The sequence below is a fragment of the Equus caballus genome, chromosome 5 (genome assembly GCF_041296265.1).
Source record: "Equus caballus isolate H_3958 breed thoroughbred chromosome 5, TB-T2T, whole genome shotgun sequence".
Taxonomy (NCBI): domain Eukaryota; kingdom Metazoa; phylum Chordata; class Mammalia; order Perissodactyla; family Equidae; genus Equus; species Equus caballus.
Window position 1 is genome coordinate 47,374,424 of NC_091688.1, and position 8,414 is coordinate 47,382,837.

Consider the following 8,414-nt stretch of genomic DNA (forward strand, 5'->3'; position numbering starts at 1 on the left):
TGAGCAGTATTTGAAGTCTGGCAGCATTCTGCAGAATGAATAGAGAAAAAAAGAGAGACTGAAGGCAGGGACACAAATTAAGGAGCAATTGCAGTAAGTTGGAGAATCTTGTAATTAGGCATAAGTTAATAATGTTCTGGCCTCAGGTGCTGAAAGCAGAAATGAAAAAGGGAGTAGGTGAGTGAAAAAGACTGGCAAAGGAGGAATTGACAAGATGTGGTGACTAGCAGATGTTAAGGGAAAGAAGAAAAAGTGACTTGGGGGTTCAAGTGTGGGTGACCAGAAAATGCAACTTTGGAAGAAGGGAATGGTTTGGAGGGAAAAGCTCTGTTTCAGATGTACTGAGCATGGGAATGTGGTCTCTGGAGGGGCTGCCTGGTGGGATCCTGGTGAGATAGAATATAGGATTACACAAATCACATCTTCTTGTTCCATCCAAATACTCCTTTAGTTGATTCACAGGAATACAATACAATCATTTAAAATGATGTATTTTGAAGTATATTTATTAACATGAAACGAAGTTTGTGTATTAAGCGGAAAAAGCCAGAGAGTAGAGAAGTCTGGAAGGACTTACCCCAAATGTTAACAGTGATTATCTCTGGGTGGTATGATTATGGGTGATTTTTTTCCTTTTTCATAAATGGCATTTTTAAACTTTTAGCATAAGTACGCTATTTTTGCCCTCATCTGAGACCGTCCCCAGGTCAGGGACCGAACAAGATGTGCTGCTCCCTTCAGGCAGTGTGGCTCACAGCCTCCTGGGCTGCTATCCCGGAGCTTCCCACAACTCTCCTCTGGAGAAGAACGCTCCCTCCCTGCTCACGGGGCAGCCAACAAAACTTCAGTGGCCAGGGCTCAGCCATCCTCAGCAGTCTCAGCCCCTTCCCCAACGGGAAAGCTCTTCACCTGCAATGTGTGGCTGGGAGGAGTGCAGGCACGTCTTAGGGGCTATCAGGAGATAAGATCTGTCCTCAGCCCTACCCTAGGAGGTATCCTCCTCTTTAAAAAGTCAGGCTAAGAAGCCATGTGGGAAGAATTGGTGAAGGGAGGTTTGACCCTGTCAAAACAGGAAGTTCAGAGCCTGTTTCTCCTGAGTGAGCAATGAGACCTCTGAGTGTCTTCAGATGGTGCTACCCAATCTCTTTTTTTTCTTTCTTAAACTGGAGGTCAGAAGGGACAGACCAAGGTTTTAAAGGTTTTTGGCAGGGGGGCAGTGAGGAAGATGGGTCCTGAGCTAACATCTGTTGCCAATTTTCCTTTTTTTTCTCCCTAAAGCCCCAGTACCTAGTTGTATATCCTAGTTGTACATCCTTCTAGTTCCTCTATATGAGACAATACCTCAGCATGGTTTAACAAGTGGTGCGTAGGTCCACACCCAGGATCCAAACCAGCAAACCCCGGGCTGCACAGGAACTTAACCACTACACCACCAGGTCGGCCCCATGCCCAGTCTATTATTTCTCCCCATTACCCAAGAACTCTTTGAAAGTGGAAACTTTCCAAGGCCTTCCTGATCCAATAGAGTGAGCATGGGATTGGCACCAAAGGATGAGAATTTGCATTCTGGCTCTACCACCTACTAATTGGATGTGTGCCAGGCATTGTCACTCTGCATGTATTAACTCACTTAATTCTTATACCAACCCTAAGGGGCTCATTAATAATATGTTACTGTCTCTCCTGGCCTCAGCAGTTCTCCTCTCACCCTGAACTTCTCTCTAGCTGCTACCCTCCATTGCTACCATATCTCAACTAAGCTTCTACCAAAACCATCTCTATTTTCTCGCCCCTTGTTTGCATCTCATCCCACTGCAGTCCTCTTCACTCCAATTGCATCAGCAAAGTCCCTCAGTGATCCTCATGCTGCCAACTTCTATGTACATTTTCCTCATTTTTTATCATCTCTCTGTGCATTTGATTAAGTTGACCAATATCTGTTATTCAGCTTCCAAGATACTCTCTGTCTCCCCAACTCCCTAGCCATATATTCACCTGTTGTCTTTCAAAATCTAGTTCAGGCTCCACATCTCCAGGAAACCATCTCCGATTCCTGCCTCTCTCCTCTCTAGCCAATGACTCTCTCTCCCGAGTTACCTCTGGGCACTGCACATGTCCTCTTTGTTGGACTTATCACATTATATTATAATTTGTTTACCTATCTGTGTCCCCTATTAGGCAGAGAGCTCCTTGAGGGTAGAAACCATAATCCATCTCTCTATTCCCAGTATATTATACACAGTAGGTCCTCAACACATTGTGCATTGAATAAATTCATAGAGGAATAAATTAATGAGGAAGGTTAGGCATACAAATAGCTCATTTAAGTTTGCTAAGGAAAGACCCACGGTGGTTGAAAATAGGACCAAATGGTAGAGGAATGTGATTTTGTGGGAGTGTTCATTTAATTTGGGGGGTGGCTAAGACCTAAGAAAAAGTGGTTCCAGAAGAGAGAGGAAGGTTTTAGGAGAGTGGAGAACTAATCACGTTTGCAGACTGAAGGGAGAAACCTGTGCTAAAGGAAGAAGCCAGGGATGGGTGTGGGGACACGTTTGGAGTAAGAGCCTGAGAGGAAAAGTCAGGACGGGCCCAAAAGCACAGGTGGAGGGATTAGCTGTGGACGGAGGAGAAGCCAGGGCCCTCTGCTCACCAGCTCGGCCCTACCCTTCGCAGCTGCTGCCTGCTATTTTACAGCTCCCCTCAGCTGGGGTTCCCACCTCCTCAGGCACCAGCATGTCTGCTACCACCTCACTGCCAAGACCCAGCAGGGAGGGAACAGGTGCTGCTTCTTTTCTCAGTAATTCCTGAACTCTGGCAGTGGCAGGATTGCTACCCGGATGCTAATAATTCCTCTCTTAGACCACAGAACAGAACCATCATGTGCCCTACGTTCCCTTACAGCCACCCTAACCCTAGAATGCCTTCCTTTGACTTCCTCCTTTTACTTATTATCATTCTTGATGCGGGATCGGTGAGCCGAGGAGTCGAAAGAAAGATTTCTTAGACTCTCAAGATCTGGCAGTAGTGCTCTTTTATTTAGAGAATAGTGTGGAATAGCATGGGGACAGGACCCATGGGCAGGCAGAGCTTCTGCTGCTGCCGCTTCTGCTGCCCCCGCTGGCATGGGGACAGGGCCCATGGGCAGGCAGAGCAGCTGCTGCTGCCCCCGCTGGCATGGGGACAGGACCCATGGGCAGGCAGAGCTGGTGTGTGGGGACCAGACCCACGGGCAGTCAGAGCTCCTGCTGCTGCCTCTGCATGTGGACAGGACCCATGGGCAGTCAGAGCTCCTGCTGCTGCCTCTGCATGTGGACAGGACCCATGGGCAGTCAGAGCTCCTGCTGCTGCCGCATGGGGACAGGACCCATGGGCAGTCAGAGCTCCTGCTGCTGCCCCGAGTTGAGGATTAGGGCTAATTTTATAAGGCATGGGTACGTGACTTATTTTTACTGGAAAAAAAGAAAAGATGATGTAAAAAGTCATTAAATGATTTCAGTGCAGATGGGGTCTGGTTATTGTGCGGTCATATAACTTTAGATACGAATCTGGCCATATAGATCGGCATGCAGATGAGGATGCCCCGGGCTTCTCTCCCTGGGGCAGTCCTAATTCATACCATAAAAAAAGTCCACTGGGTCATATAGTTTGGCATGTAGGCCAGGTCATCTTGGGCTTCTCTAGCTGGGGCAGCCTTAATCCACATCATAAACCCCCCCTGAACCCATTTGGCCCCGAAATCTTTTGGGGATATGGACGACGGTCAGTCTTCTGTAACTACTTCCGGCTGTACAAGGTCGTAGAGCTGTCCCTAAATGGGGCCATAGGTATAGGTAGGGGGTTCAGCGGACCGGAAGACTGCACCCGTGGAGTCCAAGGCTGACAAGGCATCCAGAGCCTCTGGGGACGAGAGAATCATTTGACGAGTGGTGGTCCAGGAGGTGAAACTTTGTTGACATGCGGAAGACAAACAACGAAACAGACAACAAATTATAATAAGAAATACAAGCAGTATGATTAACCCAATGAATAAGGTTTTGATAGCAGTCCAGAAACCTGGACCTGACCAAGAGTTCAACCAGTCTTTTAGAGATAGGGGAGGGTCAGACATGGACTTAATTTGGTGGCTCATATCAGACAGGAAGCCGGAGATATTTTGATTGTAGTCAGGAATATAGACACAACATTCAGTTTTTATAATGGCTCAGGTGCCCCCCTGTGCTGCTGTCAAGACATCCAGTGCCATTCGGTTTTGGAGGACTGCCTTACGCATTTGGGATACTTCTAAATCGAGCAGCGAAAGGCTATGTTGTGTATCATTTAATGCCTTCATAGTAAATTTGTTTAGGACTTCCATGTGCAAGATGACACTTTCAATTCCTAATTGGGGAAGGAAAATTGAGGAAAGATGGTCATACCAGTGGAAGACAGAGCAGGTCCAGCGCTGTTGCAGGTTGGGTAGGTTAGCAGGAGGAGATATAGTAAATGTAGTTCTACCTTGCATCCAGACAAAGCCTAGGGTGCATCGTCCAATCCATCCAGGTGGCAGCCAAGGCCATAAGTTGGAGCCACATAGCCACTGAGTGCCATTAGGGGCTAACCAACGTGTGCTTGGTCGTCTATCCCAGTCAGTCCCAAACCAATCAGTATTTTTTAAGCTTATGATATGAGAACACATATGACGGGGAATCTGTCCCATAGGTCGGGTGCTATTAGGCCACGTATCACAGGTGTGATTGGTTTGTTCCCAACATATAGTGGCCTTTTGACTGAATTGACCACTAGTAGGAGTGAGCCAAATATATTTGATATAGTCTGTCCTGTGTGTATTGATAAGTTGGGGACTTTACCTTTGGAACTTTTCGTTTATGATCCACCTGTGACAAGGCAAATCTAGTTAGTATTTGGGCAGTAGTATTGAAGGAACAAGGTTTGATTGTGGCCAGGGAACTCCCTGGTATCAGAGATGGATGGCCACAAGGAGACATTATGATTAGTAATAGATGAATTTGTAGAAGAGAAGAGCTAGAATCTAATCTCCATGAATGCATACGTACTATAGCTTCTACTGAAACATAATTTTTTCTCTCTAAAATCACCCTCATTTTTATAAAAGATAGCCAAATTAAGATTAACTGGTCTGCCAATTATTTACATAAGTGCAGCAAGAATACCAATTGATTATACAGGCTTTTTTAAATCTGCTTTGCTGGAATTTTTTTTTATGAGGAATCTCAGATTGAACTGTAAAGGCCTCTTGAGGCCAGAAAAGCCAAGCCAAGGACTTGCCATCAGATTTTGCCTGCAGTACCTCCAGATTCGGGTGGACTTCTCTCTTCTCGAGGTCCCCCAAAACATTTTGAGGTTCCTTGCACCTGCCAGACAAGCAAGCTTCCTTACTTACCAGGTAAGATTGCCAGAATCTCTGTAAACAAGGTACCAGGCCCATGTTTCCAAGTGGCTGTATTCCAGAAAGTCCAATCTTTGTTCCTGAAAAGCTGTCTTGTCATATCTGAGCCTGTATGTTTCTCTCAAATATGACATTCCAGTCAAAGCCTTGGTAAAATAACCAATGTGTCCTGTTATAAGGAGACCAAATTCTTATTGAACTTATGCAAATAACTATATTGCCACGAAATAACCGTACTCACAAAGAGTTTCCAAATTCTGGAGGGATCAGGTTGGGAGAAAAAGACAAATGTTTCAGTTTTGCTCATAAAGATGTATTTCACTAAATTGCTCTAAGTCATAGTTAGCATAAGAGAAAAGATTTCCTTAAATCTGAGAAAACAAAACAAAACATTAAAACTCAACAATATTTCAAACAGAAGTCATAAAAAATTATAATCATCCTCACCAGTTCACACAGTCCTGTATAATCAGTTCTTGAGCTTAATCTTCTGTTAGCAGATCTATGAGCTTAGTTTCTGTTAGAATTCTGTAATTTCTTACCCAATTCAGTTTTACACTCTGAAAGTCTATCAGAAACCTATAGTTTAGAACCTTTGTCATAATCCTTTCCAGGAATTTCTCTGAAGACGAAACATTTGCAAAAGCAAAAAGTATCACAGTAAAACAACAACTATCTGCAAATGGACAAAGGACTCAAAAGGGCAATTGACAAAGAAACTTGGCTATTTCTGTGACATATAACACTTTAAGATAATAACTGGAATTATGACTGATAACCAGAACAGATTAGAATTTTAGGACTGCTATATAATGTTAAGACACGTATATTAATAACATTCACCCACGTAATACCACATAAGAAAGTCTATCATCGCTTATTTGACAATGCTTCCCATGTAATTTAATAAACCAAATAAATCTAATTAATTTAGTATTTTCCTCCTTATAGGAAGAGAGCAAATTTCTTTGAGAAGTCTCAGGGGCCCTCTGAAAATCCTCAGAGAAATTCTTCTTCCATCTACCATGTCAAAAGAAAGCCTTCATTCAAGACTTGAATATTTTTGAGGGAGAAGCTTGTCAAAAATATCAAAAGTTTTTAAAATGCTTGTTCAAATAGGAAACAACGCTCACTGCTAAACAATGCTCAGGCATCCATTCAAAGTGACAACAGAGACAGTCAAGAGCAAACGACACCATCAAAAAAAAATTTTAGAAGAGACCTCTTTCTTTCTGAATATAGGAAATTATTTTAACAAAACATAGATTTTCTGTCTTTTAGGTAGAGTCAGAGCAGGCCAAAAGTTCAAGAAAATTATACTTTGAGAGGAAACCAAATTTTAATTTCTGTACCAGCTTATTTTTAACGTTCAAATTCATTTACTTAATTGGATTTACTTTAATCTTAGTCTACTTGACCAGGCATAAAACTCCTTTCAGAATTTCTCCTTCACAAACCTTCTACAACTTTCTTTTTGCCTTCAGAATTTGTCCCAAAATCTTTCTTTTTTCCTTTCTAGTACTTTTAGGACAAACTTATCTTTTCTTAACCCATCAAACAAAAATACTTCCATTCTTTATACCCTCTTTACTGAAAACATACATTTTAACTTTCCTTGAATACAGAGCTGTTTTCCTTATTAATTTCCAGTAGCTTTAATTATATAGGTTAATAAGAACTTTTAACCCTTAACAGACCATAGTAAACACTAAAAAGGTAAGCAATTATGAATTGTCTTTTATACCAGCATTCAAAACACTTCATAATTTCTAGAAACACGCTGCTTTACAATAACAGACCCAAAGACTTTTAGCCTCTCTGCAATAAGAAGCCAAAAGTAGATAACTTAGATAAGTTTAGCTGTAATGCTTGTGTGCTATCCAATCCAAAAATGACCCAGATGCTCAGATTTTTATCATTTAACTTAACTTGGCAAAACTCAAGATTGTTATCAAAACAATTTGGAAGCTGGTTTTTTTTTCTTCAAGTATACAGACCATAAAACAGTTATTGTACCCACAAAAACTTCATGAGACATTAGACAAAACTGGTCATCATATAAAGCTATTATTTTGCTGACAAATTTAACAGACAATGTGAACTTATTTGACTAGTAAACCCAGGCTGCATGCCTGCATCATATGCAAATACTGACAACTCTGACAAGAAGACTATTTTCAATCAAACCAACAAACTTAAACAAGCTTTCATTTACCAAAAGTTAATTCCCATCAAGTTAACTTGAAAGACATTGGATTAATTTCTACTACATTTAGAATTTATGTAAGCGCTTACTTGAAGCCAATTAAACAGAGCTCTTAATTTTGGTAAAACCATCCGGAGGTAAAATATCACACATATAACGTACACATAGACACACGTACACAGAGACTGCACAGCTATTGTTACAGCTATTGTTTTTTACCAATATTTGTGGAGAAGATACTCAAGATGCTAGATTTTTTGCAAGGGCACGCTTATGGCCGTTTTGCCTCTCCCCTCCTCTTTCTTTCTTTCTTTCTTTCTTTCTTTTTTTCTTCAGTTTTAGGAATTAGTGATGGGCTAGATAGTAGTTCCTGGAGAGGGGAGATGATAATCCTTTTCGTGATAAAGGAACTAGGTGGAATCTGAACTGCCTCTAGAGCTGTATTTCCAGTCTTGCAAGGATTTTCTAAGGACAGTTGCTCTTGATTTCCCAGAAACTGGATTGTAACTCAAATTACATTCCAGGTTGATCTACCTGTCCAACTGCATCACAAAGGCACAGAGAAACCCCTCAAATTTTCTCCCAGATGGAGTTAGAATGCATCCACAGGGTGGGTCTCTGGGGATACTTAGGAGCCTTCCACGTGGCGGTAAAGCCAGTGTCTGACTGACAGCAGCTGGAGAAAGGGTACAGAGGCCGATTGTGGGTGTGCAGAGGCCGATTGCGGGTGTGGACGTAGTTATAAGATTTAGTCAAGTCCCGCTCAGCCTGGGCACTTTGTCTCTGAGCCAGCAAAGTTGA